We start from the raw sequence: 15,772 nt of genomic DNA, 5'->3' as shown, positions 1-15,772 counted from the left end.
TAGCAATTTTAAATATAATCCAAAATCAAGAGTCAGAGAGCTGGAGAGTAGGAGGGGCTGGTAATAGGGATTCCTGGAGAAGCAAGGAGAGACATTCTAGGGCATTCTGAGAGATATAAAGTGAGATGAAGCAGCTTTGGGTGTCTGCAGGCCAGGAATCACAGACAAGGGTCAAAATTCAGGAATAGGGGCCACCCTCCTACTGAGTGATGACTTTGAACACCATCTTTGCTGTGGCAATTGCTTAAATTTAACCTATATCCTATGATTTTTGCTAGACTTCAAGTATTGATGGGGAATGTTTTAGCTTTTAATTTGTCCTTAATCTTTTACATATTAAAATAGTACTTCATCAAAAGCTTTATGTTGTCAAACAAAAGAGTTCTTTATTCAAATTGTAATGGCAAAGTTTGCCTTTTCAAAAACTCTGATTTTTTTTCAATGTTTATACTTTATAAAGATAAGGGGGGTTTATTCATTTACCTAGTTCATTTACACCATAATGTCTATTTTTGCTAAAGAGTTTGTATCCCCTCTTCACCCCATGAGAGATGGAGAAGGAAGGGGGTTGGGTTGGGGATAGGATGTTCAACGAGCACTTTGCACAGGGAAGACAAGCAATATAGAATTTTTATGGACCTCCAAACAATCCTGACCTTTGGCAGTTCCACTCTGACATGAATAAGTGTAAGGCAAGTCATATAGCATTTAACATTTGCCTTCCATTCTATCTATCAAGTTTGCACTACATCCACCATGGAGAGTGAATTCCCTGATGGGCAGCCATTAAGAGAGGCAGTACAGAGTTTAGAATCAAATTGCCTGGGTTCAGATCTGGTCACTGCTACTTAATGGCTATATAATCTTAGGCAAGTGAGTTAGCTTCTCTAAGCCTCAGTGTCATTATCCATAAAATGGAGATAATGACAACATCAACATTATAAATAATAATGAGGATTAAATGAGATAATCCATACATAAGCTTATAGCACTTGCACAGAATAAAAGTTCAGAGTTAGGTATTGGCCGTATTATTTGCTGTTCCAAGAAACAGCACTCAGAACACGTCTGTTAAGGATGGCTGAGGCTCTGTCTGTCACACAGAAAAGAGCTAGGGGCAGAGGAGCAACCCCAAGGCCTCTGCCAAAAGCAACTTGAAAGTTAAACTCGTGTTTCTGTCCAATGGCAGTGAACAAGAAATAAAGGTCAACAGCCATTTCCTCTGGAATCTGGCTTGTGATGTGACATCCGGGAATTGGCCCGACTTGTGGGTAGAAACAAACAAATCTTCCTCCCTACAAGCTTACATATCAACCTTTATTCTAACCTTCATCTCTACATAATCCCCATTCCTCAAAAGTTTATAAAATAATTGCCTTGTGCAAATTAGCATTGTTCAGGTGCAATCCTAAATAACACTGATGCGTATTTCTATTTCTACTATAGGTTTTTGTGACAATGATAAAGACACGCTATTTCCTGAAACAATAGGTGGCCCTTTGATTTAAAATTTGGCCCTTTTTTTCCTTTTACAGACCACTTCTTATTTCATCATGCATTACTATATTATTATTTACAAAACATTCTTTTGTAAATAATACAAAATTATTCTGGACTGCAGTGGCGCGATCCCGGCTAACTGCAAGCTCCGCCTCCCGGGTTCATGCCGTTCTCCTGCCTCAGCCTTCCTAGTAGCTGGGACTACAGGCGCCCGCCACCACGCCCAGCTAATTTTTTTTTTGGTATTTTTAGTAGAGACGGGGTTTCACGTGTGAGCCAGGATGGTGTCGATCTCCTGACCTCATGATCCACCCGCCTCGGCCTCCCAAAGTGCTGGGATTACAGGCGTGAGCCACCGTGCCCGGCCTACAAAACATTCTTAGTCAATATTTGTTTGATTCAAAATCCTGTGAAGAATAAATTTAAGGCTCCCATAATTTCAGTCCTACATGTATTCCACTGTACATAATTTATTTCAAACAAAATGGAAAAATCCCCATCCCCACAAGCTCATCACTCTTTCTAAGTGAGAATGGGTCATTTCATCTGTATCCTTAAAGCAGTTCAGAGATGAAAAATCAAGGAGCATAGGAAATGAAGCTTGTCCCACAATTAGGATCCAGTTCATACTCACTGGGACTACTTGGAGAATTTTCTGAAATCCCTTGTCTCAAGCTTCGCTTCTATCCCTTCATTTCTGCTGCACACCACCTACATTGAAGTTGCCTAGATATTCATTCTGTAAATTATTCATTCTCTCTCTCAGTATGAGTAGCCTGGCAATGCCAGACACAAAGAAAAAAAAATGTCTTCAGAAATACTATGAATGTTTTAGTACAATCAAGCAAGCGCTTTGATTTATTCATTGATTCAAAAAAGATTCATTAAGTAACCTCTATCTTTCAGGCATTGTGCTAGATATTGCTTATATAGTGATTAATAGGACAGATGTAGTCCTACCTTTGTGAGGCTTACCACTTAGTGAAAGAATAAGACATGAGAAAAACACACACACACATATATAATTACAGATTACAGTGATAAAAAAAGAAAAGAGGGACATCTATGATTATAACAAGGAAGCACCCAATTCATGCTGCGGGATCAGAGACAACTTCTCTAAAATAGGATATGTAATTTAAGGCCTAAGGGATGTATAGGAGTTAGCTAGGTGAAGATTTGGGGGAAGTTATTCTAAGCAGAACATATGCAGTGTTCCTAGAACAACAAAGAGCTTGGCGCATTAAGAAATTGAGAAAGTCCAATGTGGTGGAGCTTCGTGAGCAACGGGGAAGATCATCTAAGATGGACTCAGCATCATATAACTTCTCCGGATTTTTGTTAAAAATCTGAATGTCTAACTCAAAAAAGCATTTTGCTATATATTATAATTTACAATGCAAATTTGAATTTCAAGTTCCAAGCAAAATTATACAAATAAGCATCTTCTTGGCATCAACTTGGCATCTTCCACAGTCTCCCACATACCACTCCTCTACACCCTGTCCCTGCTAAACAATGGGTACATCTTTTAACCAAATTTTTCAAGTGGTCTAAACTTCGTAGAATGCTAACATGGAACCACTTTTTTCTCCTTTTAACCATGCTCTATACAATCTCTCTTTCCTACTTATTAATATCTTCAGCAGATTGCTTAGGCTGGGGGTTACTTTCAGTTGTTAATTTCTAGCCTAGTCTAATCCAATTTTTAAGACTTCAATCTTGATCCAATTTTATGTTGATTTTTTTTTCCTCCAAGCACCAACTAAATTTGGCTTCAGTGATTTGGGAAGGAGAAAGGCAAAATTTGTTCATTCACTCCTCCTCGCCTGGGTTTCTTTATTCTGCAGTGTATTGGTGAGAGAGAGATGGGGCCCAGGTTCTCTAGTTTGACATAACAGACTCTTCATAGTCTAGCCCTTGCCAAGCAGAATTTGAGTATCATGAAAAAGCACAGCATGTTTTCCCTGGTCAGGCCTAAGCTGGAACACAAGAGAAGCCTAAATTAGATAAGAATCCTAAATTATGATATTATCCTTGATTGGGATTTTTATTGGCTAAAACAAGGCCTCCTTGTGATTGAAGGAACCAGAATGCTATTATACCTGCCAAATATTTCATCCAGGAAAGGAAGAGTCAATCCAAAAGCAGGTTTAAAAGCAAAGAATAGAAAATAATTATCTCACTACACAGTCCAGCTTGTTTGATAAAATTGCTGCACAAGTTATAATGTGTTTTGAAGCAGATATAAAAAAAGCGCTATAAAGTCAACAGAGAGCTGAAATTACACAGAAAGTGAAAGCCATCTGTTGACTATATCAAGGCCAGTTAAAATCCCTAGTCTGCTCAAGGCTTGTATGAAATAAATAAATTAGGTAGTACAATTATCTGGACAAGTCATGAGACCCTCCCCCCACAAAAAAGTGTTACACTTACTCCTCTTTATTTTATACTTTTCTGTTAAAAACTTAAAAGAGTTGTAATTTTTTTTTAGTTTTTGCTTTTATAATTTCTAAAAGCCTCAGCAGATCCTGGAGAGTATGAGATTAACTTTAAAAGCAAACGTTATTCTATGTTATGGAAAGACACACATGACCAGTATATGAAGTGGTCGTGTCCAGTAAGCCCGACTAAGCTCTACAAGCCTTATTGTTTTCTATGTACTGTCTGTTTTCTATTGCTTCCCGAAAGCAAGACAAGCAAAACTTGTCTATCTTTTAGAAGGTCCTTTACAATATATTTTATAATTTAAATCTCCTTCATTTTTTTTTAAATATGTACGTATTTTTTGGAGATAGTGTCTCACTCTGTCACCCAGGCTAGAGTGCAGTAGTGTAATCATGGGTCACTGTAGCCTCAACTTCCCAGGTTCAAATGATCCTCCTACCTCAGCCTCCCAAGTAGCTGGGACCACAGGCATGCACCACCACACCTGGCCAGTTTTTTTGTTTTTCCTTTATTTTTTTGTAGAGACAGGGTCTTGCTATGTTGCCTAGGCTGGTCTTGAACTCCTTGGCTCAAGCGATCCTCTCACCTCGGCCTCCCAAGTCCTGGGATTACAGGTGTGAACTACTGCAGCCAGCCTAAATCCCCTCTAAAGAGATATGTGTTCTTTTTTTTATGGTCGGAAATTCTCTTATCAAGAGAGATATAAGACCTATATCCCCTCCTCAAAATCTGGGTGGGTTTGTGACTCATCTTTGACCAACAGAAAGCAGCACAAGTGGCATTTCATGACTTCCCAGTATAAGTCAGAAAAGACAATGCAGCTTCCATTTTATATACTGAGATGCTTACTCTTGGAGCCCTGGCTCCCCTGAGGTTGCCATACTTTGAGGAAGCCCAGGCAACAATAAAAGGCCATATGTAAGTATTTCAATTGACACTTCTACTGATGTCCTAGCTGACAAATAACATTAACCACCACATAAGTGAGTGAAGATACCTCCAGATGATTCCAGCATCCAGCCCTTGAGTCACCCCCAGGCCTCAGATCTCCTCAACTGAGACCCCAGACTATGAGCAGAGACGAGCCAGTTGAACTAGGCCTTGTCCAAATTCCTGATCCAGAATCCATGGGCACAATAAAATGTTTATTATAAGCTGCTAATTCTAAGACAATAGAAATTTTGTAAAATATTGACTGGCCTGGCTAATTTCTAGAATTCATAAGCTCTACCAGTCTCTTTATCCGACAGGTCAAATTTTCCCATATATATCTATTATGGATTGAACTGTGTCCCCCCCCAAATCCATATAAAGTCCTAACCCCCCAGTACTTCAAAATGTGACCTTATTCGTTGATAAGGTCTTTTTTTTTTTTTTGAGATGGAATTTCACTCTTGTTGCCTAGGCTGGAGTGCAATGCTGCTATCTCGGCTTACTGCAACCTCCGCTCCCTGGGTTCAAGCGATTCTCCTGACTCAGCCTCCCAAGTAGCTGGGCTTATAGGTGTGCACCACCACCACACCTGGCTTATTTTTTATTTTTAGTAGAGACGGGGTTTCACCATGTTGATAAGGCTGGTCTCGAACTCCTGAAATCAGCTGATCCACCTGCCTCAGCCTCCCAAAGTGCTGGGATTACAGGTGTGACCCACCATGCCCAGCCTTGGAGATAAAGTCTTTACAGAGGTAACAAGTCAAAATGAGTTCATTAGGGTGGTCCATAATCCAATATAACTGGTATCCTTATAGAAGGGAGAAATTTGCAAACAGAAAGCCATTGACCATCAAGATAGCCATCTACAAGCCAAGAAAAGTCCTGGACAGTTCCTTCACTGACAGCCCTCAGAAGGAACCAACCCTGCCAACACCTTAACTTTGGACTTATTGTCTTCAGAACCCTGATGCTATAAATTTCCATATTTAAGCAACCACTTTGTGGTACTTTGTTTCAGCATCCCAAGAAAACTAATTTAGCATCCAAGCTAGGGCCAGCAGGCAGGGAGGAGTCTCAGGGGCCAGAAACAGATGGAAGTTAGAAGGAAGCAAATATTATAGAGTCTCATTATCTATTGTTGGAACTAGACCAATGTGTGAGTATCATCTACAGTACAGTTCCACCAAGTGGTCTGCTAACTGCTTATTCCTGCTATAGTCAGGATCTTACTAAAGCAGCCATTCTATCCTTAACCAGTTCTGTTAGCAACTCAATTAGTAAGTCAAAATCATGTTTGGGATCAAACACACTGGGCTTAATCTACTTCAGATTGGATGGTCACTTCTATATTCTCAAATAGCTGTCTGCCTCTCCTGAGTATTTAGCAATAGAAACATTCTCAGGCTCTTGCAAATATTCCTTAAATTATGTGATCCTATGTCCTTTCACCACCATGCTTATTCTTTTCTGAATTTGAGTTCATTTATGCCAAAACAAGAAATAAATTTCCTATAATAAAAACTGTCTATCCAAGCACGTGACTCACACCTGTAATCCCAGCATTATGGGAGGCCGAAGTGCATGGATCATCTGAGGTCAGGAGTTTGAGACCAGCCTGACCAATATGGTGAAACCCCATCTCTACTAAAAATACAAAAGTTAGCCAGGCATGGTGGTGCGTACCTGTAGTCCCAGCTACTGGGGAGGCTGAGGCACGAGAATTGCTTGAACCTGGGAGGGGGAGGTTGCAGTGAGCCGAGATCGTGCCACTATACTCCAGCCTAGCTAACAGAGCAAGACTCCATCTCAAAAAAAAAAAAAAAAAAAAAAACTATCTAGCACTATCATTGGCTACTTTCTAAGATGGTGAGTTTACTCTTACTGAAAAGAGTTTGGAAGACTCATTCAAGGACGTTATAGAGAAATTACTAAATCAAAGAAGAGATTACGCTTGTTGTCCCTAAAGATACCTTTCCGTTACATGATTTTATAAAAATGTAGACACCTAAGACTCAGTTATATTCTCTCATGAACTGCATAATAAATGAAGGACAAAAGGGGCACACAATAAAAACTTTGATAATGGTATATTTCAGTAAGCCTTCACAGAAGAAGAAAACTGCAGAAAAAAAATAAGAGCATTCTGAATAAGAAACAAGCTAGTTGTTTATCATAGCATCTCACTTACCTTCCACTTAGATAAGCTAGGTCTTTACTTAATCCTATGGCCACAGATGCTCATGATATTTCTAAAAAAGCGTTTTATGAAATTAGATGTACCTGTCTGATTCTTTATATTAATATTGAAATAAGAAAGTTCATAGGAAGATTTCTTTCATATGGTTAGCCTTATGACATTTTCATACAAACCTGTCTACAGGTCAGTCTGAAATATGGTTCCTTTTAGTATAACCTATTCGAACAAAGATTTTATTCTTGAATAAAAATAAAAAGGTCAAAAGAAGGTTTTCTGTGCCTGACCCAATGCACAACTAGGTTGCATTTCCCAGCTGTCCATCTTCCTGCTATTTTCTTTGGCAATGCTGCTGAGCAAGAAAACTTGCCTACAGACCGGGAATTCCTAAGACTCTCATATATAGGGAACTCCTACAAATTACTAAGAAAAAAATCAGACACCCCAGTAGAGAAATGGCCAAATGTCCATGTGAGGACACAAAGAAAGCACCATCTATGAGAAACAGGCCCTCTCCAGACACCAAATCTGCCGGCACCTTGATCTTAGACTTTCTAGCCTCCAGAACTGTGAGTCATACTTTTCTATTGTTTATAAATTACACAGTCCAAGGTATTCTGTTGCAGCAGCCCAAAGGGACGAAGACAATTGGTAAGAGCTAATACCTGGAAACTACATATGCTGGTTTTCTAGTTACTATTTCTCAGCTCCAAAACTATCATTCTGTACTCTGCTTTGTAAGGTCGAGGCTGGAATTCTGCAACCATATTTCTACTTTGCCAGATAAATCTATGTTAGGTTCTACCAAGGGAGGTGCTAAAGAGAGACTGGAAGGCTTGCAGAGGGAGAAGGAACTAGATTCCTTCCTGTTTTGCTTTCTGTTTCTGTCAGCATCATTACAACAATGGTTCCTCACTCTGGCATTGACAATTCGTTGTGGTGTTCAGTTTTTCCCACACTCTCAGAGCCAGTCTCCTCATCCCACTCAGAAGAATCTGTACCATCTGGGATCCTCAGGGACCCCTTATACAAGGTCCCAAGGCATCAGCACCCCCTGAGCCACAATCCCTCTCCAGAGATCTTGATTCCATCTCCACAGAACTTCTCCTCTAAACTTCTAGTTTCTAATGATCTTAACTTTCCCCTTTGTCCACAAGCCTTACAGGTGCTTCCTGCAGTTATTGTCTTTGTATTATCTTAGTGTTTCCTTTTCCCTTTTCAGTCCTCAAACACCTATTTAACCAATTCTTTATATTAATTTTTTCTTTAAAATAATTGGTACGTTTATAATCCATCAACAGTAGAATAAAGTATAAAATATTCTCAATGTGAAATAATATACAAAAATGAGAATAAATGATCTACTATGCCTAATGACATGGATAACTCTCATAAACAATGATGAGTGAAAAGAAGCCAAACACAAAAACAGTATATAATGTATGATTTTCTTAATATAAAATATAAAAACAGGTAAAACTGATGTACAAATGTTCAGAAGTCAAGACAGTTACTCTTGCTGGGGAAGGTGGGAGGGTTGGTTAGTGGCTCCAGTGCTCAGGAGGGCTTCTGCAATGCTGATAATATTCTGTGTCTTTGTCTGGATTTCATGACACAGAAGTGTTCAGTTTGTGAAAATTCATTCAGTTTTGCAAGTATAAGTTGATTTTCTGTTTATCATACTACCAAAAAATATTTAAACAATAATGCAGCTGTAAGTTGTAAACTAATGTTTGCAGTCAAACTGGATATTGACAGTAACTTTACATCATAAAAACATTTTTATAAATTAAAAAAAGTGAAAGAATCATAAGTAATTTATATTTTTAAAAATTAAAATGGTTTAAAAATAAAATATTATACAACAATAAGCACAGTACTTTCTCTTAGCACTCTTTTACTTAGTGCATCACATTTGTTTTTACACTCATGTCATTTCTTTTATAAACTATAATGTGCCGACTAAAACATGTCAAACCTGTAGTGCACCCGAGCTAGTTTTATCACCACAGTTTTATAAGGATATGAGAAAACTGGAGATAATTTAAGAAATAAATCATAAATTTATTCTTGAAAACCTGTCAACACTTTGGTTCTTGATTCCTATCTTCCCTTTCAGAATATAGGCCCTAATATCTACTAAAAATCTACAGTATGCTTTTTATCCACTTTAATTTTAGCTTTTAATATTCTTTTCCAGTACTCCACCTGCTTGACTGTACTCGGTACTTCTTCAGTCGGCCAGATGCATTTACTCTATTGTACTGGACTGGTTTGGGGTTTGTTTGTTTTTGTTTTTTTCTATGGCAATTCATTCTGGATACCATAATATCATTGCAGGCCAGATTTTCCCACACATACTGGACTGTTTTTGTGGGGCTTTTGTTGTTTGTTTGTTTTTGTTTTTATTCTGTGGCAATTCCTCCTGGATACCATGATCTGATTGCAGGCCAGATTTTCCCACAGCATTTCCTGAAGGGTCATCCATTCGGTACCTTCCCTATGACCATTTCCAAGTCCTGGCCCTTCCTGATCTTCCAAGTCCTGCCCTCTCATGCGATTTAGAAAAAAACAAAAAACAAAAACAAAAAAAATTTCCAGAATAGAATGTTCACAAACTGAACACACCTGTAAAATAGGAAGCCAGATCAAGATACAGAATATTACCAGTGCACATGATGGGGTAGTTCACACAAAGACTGCATGAGAATCTGTGCAAATTACTTATTCATTCAATAGATATTTACAGTGTGTCTACAATACCAGTCACTCTTCCAGGTTCTAATGCTACCCTGGAAATTCATGAGACCAAATTTTCAGTTCTGACTCTGCTACTTTCTAACTATTTGATCTTGAATACATTATTTAATCTTTCTGAGCCTCAATTTCTTTACACATAAAAATGCAGTAAAACATTTCTTTTTTTTTTTTTTTTTGAGATGGAGTCTCGCTCTGTCGCCCAGGCTGGAGTGCAGTGGCGCGATCTCGGCTCACTGCAAGCTCCGCCTCCCGGGTTCACGCCATTCTCCTGCCTCAGCTTCTCCGAGTAGCTGGGACTACAGGCGCCTGCCACCACGCCTGGCTAATTTTTTTGTATTTTTAGTAGAGACGGGGTTTCACCATGGTCTCGATCTCCTGACCTCGTGATCCGCCCGCCTCGGCCTCCCAAAGTGCTGGGATTACAAGCGTGAGCCACCGCACCCGGCCACAGTAAAACATTTCTAAAATGTCATAATCACCAAAGGAAAATCAAAAAAGCCTTATGGAGAAAATATAGGTTGTGGTGGGAAAGGCACAGACAATTCTAGTTAGCACAGTTAATTGAACATTGTATTAGTCTGTTCTCATGCTGCTATAAAGAACTTCCTGAGACTGGGTAATTTATAAAGAAAAGAGGTTTAACTGACTCACAGTTCTGCATGGCTGGGGAGGCCTCAGGAAACCTACAAGCATGGTGGAAGGCACCTCTTCAGAGGGTAGCAGGAGAAATGCCAGACACTTATAAAACCATCAAATCTCGTGATAACTCACTCACTATCACGAGAACAGCACAGGGGAAACCACCGCCGTGATTCAATTACATCCCGCCAGGTGCCTCCCATGACATGTGGGGATTATTACAATTCAAGGTGAGATTTGGATGGGGACACAGCCAAACCAGATCAAACATCTATTTCTTCTGTTTTCACAAATCCCACAAAAATGGAGAAAAAAGGAGAAGAGTTAAAAGGCAGTAAAGTACATGAAAAAAAAATAAATGGACAATAGCAGGTGAGAAATATCTCAACAAATTTAGTGGGAAAGAAGATGGAGCAGAAGTAACTAATTTAGCAGTGTAACCTCAGGGTCCACAGAGGGAGAAACTAGTAAAGCTAGCCACTGTGTTATCTGGAGGCTTGGGGCTAGGACAGCAGAGTTCCTATGGGAAGTAGGGGTGAGGCCCAAGCTGAAATCAGGGCCTAGTTGAAACACTGTACAGTTTGTTTGTTTATGAAGCAGCTGGAAGTCTAGGTCCCTTTCCCACTTCACCTCACCCATCAAGGACCAGAAATTCACTCAGAGAAACCCTGAACTCCTGAAACCAAACATAGTGTGGCAGATGGAAGAATGAAAATAGTGGGTGGGGGATTAAGTGAAAATCTGGATGCTGAAAACTGAGACTTTCAGCTGCTTTTTCTAATCTACATTCAGAACAACAGCAGCCAGACTTACACACCGACTCCGTCATATTTGCCCATCCATCCCCAATTCATATTTAAATATATTGAAAGGATTCTTGAGAAGAGTGTGACAGAGATATCGTAAGATCTGAAAAATCGGCAAGGAGATCTTAGCAAACTCGGCAAATGAAAAGGGAGAATTATTAACTGCAGGGAAGAGTATTATATGAGAAAGAGGTGTGGTGTAGTGCACAACGTGGCTAAACATTGCGTAACATTTGCACAGTCATGATAATGTAAACAATGAGTATTGGTTTAGCCAAAAATGCTAATGTAACTACCTCAGGGGATAGGGGAAGGAAACTGATGGGACACGGGTGTGTTCTAGGTGTTATCGTTTGGCCTTCGATATACATTCGCACACTTTCCGCATACCCCCTTAATTACGAAGGCTGGGAAGCTAAAAATGACCACATTTCCCAAAAGGTCCTGCAGCTACAGTTCTGGACGCAATTTAAGTTCTGTTATAAGATGCACTCATTTGAGATTTGGAAGGCAGAAGTGAGGCAAAGGCCATTTCCTTGTGGCTGAGGCAGCTGGTAAACAAGATTAGACAGATAAGAATGTTTGCAGTAGGCCGGGCACAGTGGCTCACACCTGTAATCCCAGCACTTTGAGAGGCCGAGGCAGGTGGATCACCTGAGCTCAGGAGTTTGAGACCAGCTTATCTAACATGATGAAACCCTGTCTCTACTACTAAAAATACAAAATTAGCCAGGCATGGTGGTAGGTGCCTGTACTCCCAGCTACTCAGGAGGCTGAAGCAGGAGAATCGCTTGAACCCAGGAGGCAGAGGTTGCAGTGAGCCAAGATACCATCATTGCACTCCAGTCTGGGTGGCAGAGAAAGACACTGTCTTAAAAAAAATAAAAAAGAAGAAGAAGAAGAAGAATGTTTGCAGTAGGCAGACTTCACATCCCAATGTCTCTTTAGGACTTCATGGATGTGGGGCATTAGCAAAGGTGACAACAGCAGCCATCTGACCCCTGTATCAACCCTACTCTACATGGTATGCCAATGAACCCAATAGTCCTGCAACAGCCTTTGCCTTCCACTCAGTTTTTCCCTGCCCCATCCCCTACTCCCAACAATTTGGTAATCACTGCACTGAATTGGTAATTCCCTGTACTGAATTACTAGAATGGTTGCATTTCCCCAAATTAAACGCACACTAATACAGGGAAAAAAAAGTAAGTCCCAAATGACAAATTGAGAAGTTGCAATATGAGGACATTATTTAGAAATCCAGAATTTCAGGAAAATTGGCTAGCAGACTGGGAGTGATAAACCTTGGAGAGCAGGTCTGGGAATAGAAGTTAAAGTGACTTATAAATTATACTGCAGATATCCTAAAAGCATAACTTGAATCTGACTTCATCAATATAATCTTATTGTTGTAAGATTAATAATAATATCACCAGAGGGTAGTTTTAAACACACATACATATGCCAGTTATCTTCTTCAAAAGTTCTTCTTGGGCCTTGCATGGGGGCTCACACCTGTAATCCCAACACTTCAGGAGGCTAAGGCAGGAGGATCCTTTTAGCCCAGTAGTTCAAGATCAGCCTGGGCAACATAGGGAGACCCCCATCTCTACAAAAAAAAACAAAAAAAATTAGCCAGGCATGGTGGCGTGCACCTGTGGTCCCAGCTACTTGGTAGGCTGAGGTGGGAGGATCTCTTGAGCCCTAGAGTTTAAGCTGTAGTGGGCTGTGATTGCACCACTACATTCCAGCCTGGGCAACAGAGCAAGACCCTATCTCAAAAAAAAAGTTTTTCTTGTGTCAGGTTTATAGTATTAGTATAGCCTAAGGAAGAAGTATATTCAAGCCTTTCACTGACCTCCAAAAAAAAAAATCGGTATATATTAATACAAAGAGAACATTTTGATGCTTTCTTTTAAACCCATACAAGCAGTCTAACTCTGTCCCAAATTTCTAAGAAGTATCAGGAAGCCTAAGTCTCTGTGATTACTTTTGGCTCTGCTTCTACTAATGACCATTTAGCATTTGCTGACTCTCGTCAGCCTGAATAGATTCACACAAGGAGCTCGTCTCCTGTTCTTGCATTCTCCATCTACCTCTTAACCACAGTGAGAAAGATTGATGCACATCCTTTTACACAAGCTTTCCAGAGACGCTGACTTTGCTGAAGTTTGGGGACGATGGAGAGAATTTACTTCAGACAAACAGAAATATCTATAAAATAACATTTTAACTTGCTGTTTCTACAAAGTCTTGTAAGCATTTCTATAACTTTGCTGACAAACTCTTGCCCTGCTGTCCAGGCATCTAGCTGTTCTGCCTCCTGGGCTCCATCCCTCATAGAATAAAAATGTCATATTTTCTTTTTCTTTTTTTTTTTTTTAAGATGGAGTCTGGCTCTGTCACCCAGGCTGGAGTGCAGTGGCATAATCTTGGCTCACTGCAACCTCTGCCTCCCAGGTTCAAGCAATTCTCATGCCTCAGCCTCCTGAGTACCTGGGACTACAGGCACCTGCCACCACGCCCGGCTAATTTTTGTATTTTTAGTAGAGATGGGGTTTCACCATGTTGGCCAGTCTAGTCTTGAACTCCTGGCCTCAAATGATCTGTTCACCTTGGCCTCCCAAAGGCTAGGATTACAGGCATGAGCCACCGCACCTGGGGCCCCTTAAAAAGTCCTTTTTTCTTACACAGAAAGATTGAAGTCACTGCAACCTTCTTCAAACTCATCTCAAGGCCTCCCAGTACAGAATTGAAGAGCCAGAATAAACTTAGAAATTATGGCTGCCGGGTCAGCCACAGCACATTTTCAGAACACAGCCAAATCTTTCCCCATTTTTAATCACAAAGTAGATTGTAAGGAGGAAGGCGTTAATTCAAATTGCATGAAGAATGACTTCCTAATTATCAGAACAACCAAATAATAAAAGCAGTGCCCAGAGAAAATTATAATGTGCCACAGTTGAAAATACTGTGAAAAGGTAAATAACAATCTACCTAGATAAAGTACATAGAATAAGATTACATTTCAAAAATCCAAAGTCATCCTTGATAATAAATTTCTTACTTTGTGTGTGTGTGTGTGCATGCATTTCCATGTGTTTTTATTTAGTTACGTTTTTATATCATTAAAACTTTTTCCACTTTGGCAAGCGTATTACTGGTAATGTCTCCCAATTTTCTTTGTGATAGTCAATTTCCACATAAGCAGTCATCAAATTGTAACATAACTCTAAAATATTTTCATTCAGTAGGTTAGATTCTAAAACTGAGGAAAAGATTAAGTATCTTGTTCCTTAGAAAAGTATGCATAGTCAATATTCCTGACCCACTCATCAAAGTTTGAAGAGTGCAGATGAAAGAAGCTGAAAAGGTTAAACCCCTGAATGCTTATTACTTCTACTTTTTTTTTTTTTTTGAGACGGAGTCTCGCTCTGTCACCCAGGCTGGAGTGCCGTGGCGGTGATCTCCGCTCACTGCAAGCTCCGCCTCCCGGGTTCACGCCATTCTCCTGCCTCAGCCTCTCCGAGTAGCTGGGACTACAGGCGCCCGCCACCACGCCCGGCTAATTTTTTTTGTATTTTTAGTAGAGACGGGTTTCACCGTGGTCTCGATCTCCTGACCTCGTGATCCGCCTGCCTCGGCCTCCCCAAGTGCTGGGATTACAAGCGTGAGCCACCGCGCCGGGCCACTTTTACTTATTAATGAGAAATACATAAGTGAATTTGTGACTTTCATGCTGTTTGAAACAGCCTTATTAAAGAGCCATAATTTGTGTGTGTGTGTGCGTGTGCGTGTTGGTATGCACCAAAGTTCTATGTGTTCATTTCTTGCATTTGAAGTACTCTTTGATGACATCCTTGGCCTGACACTCCTTGCAGCGTCCTTAACTTCTACACAACTGCCACCAACCACTTTACAGGACTTCCCCTCTCTGTCAGTTTCGCAGAGGCCGCTTATTGCTCTAGTTTCTTGTCATCAACCTTAAGTCGGTTGATTGGGTGTTCAGCACAAAAGGCCTCCACCAACTTGACGTACACAGGCTCATCACAGTTGGATGCAAGCACACAAAGACGGGCTTGGCACTTGTCTAAGGCTTTGGCAGCTTCGAGAATTCCACGGGCTAGGCCATCACGGACGAAGGCGGTCTTCAACACCTCTTGTAAAGCAGTATTAACATCTGTTATACCTCCAGCAGTAATGTCTTCCTGGGCCATGGCTGTGGCTTACCTGTGAAGCTGAATCTTAAATGCACCCAGGCCTCCACTTCCACGCGACTAGATGGTGGCAGGGTAAGAAATTGCATAATTTACATATCTTGAAATTTGTTCAACATAAGTATACAATGATTTCTCGTAAATTTATGGAGTTCTGTAGCAATCACTATTCACTTAAAAATATTTTCTTCACTCCAGAAAAGTCCCTGGTGCCTATTTGCAATCACTTATATTCCTACTCTCAGATCCAGGCAACAATTGATTTTTTTTTTTTG

The 15,772-nt window shown here is 40.2% G+C and overlaps 1 pseudogene; it reads right to left on the bottom strand.

The window, feature by feature from the left end:
• Positions 1-15,103: 15,103 nt before the first annotated feature.
• Positions 15,104-15,497, bottom strand: LOC129480720 (small ribosomal subunit protein eS12-like; annotated as a pseudogene).
• Positions 15,498-15,772: the final 275 nt, after the last annotated feature.

The sequence above is a fragment of the Symphalangus syndactylus genome, chromosome 4 (genome assembly GCF_028878055.3).
Source record: "Symphalangus syndactylus isolate Jambi chromosome 4, NHGRI_mSymSyn1-v2.1_pri, whole genome shotgun sequence".
In the NCBI taxonomy this organism is placed as follows: domain Eukaryota; kingdom Metazoa; phylum Chordata; class Mammalia; order Primates; family Hylobatidae; genus Symphalangus; species Symphalangus syndactylus.
The sequence above is the reverse complement of the archived record's forward strand: the minus strand, read 5'-3'. Positions and strand labels throughout refer to the sequence as shown.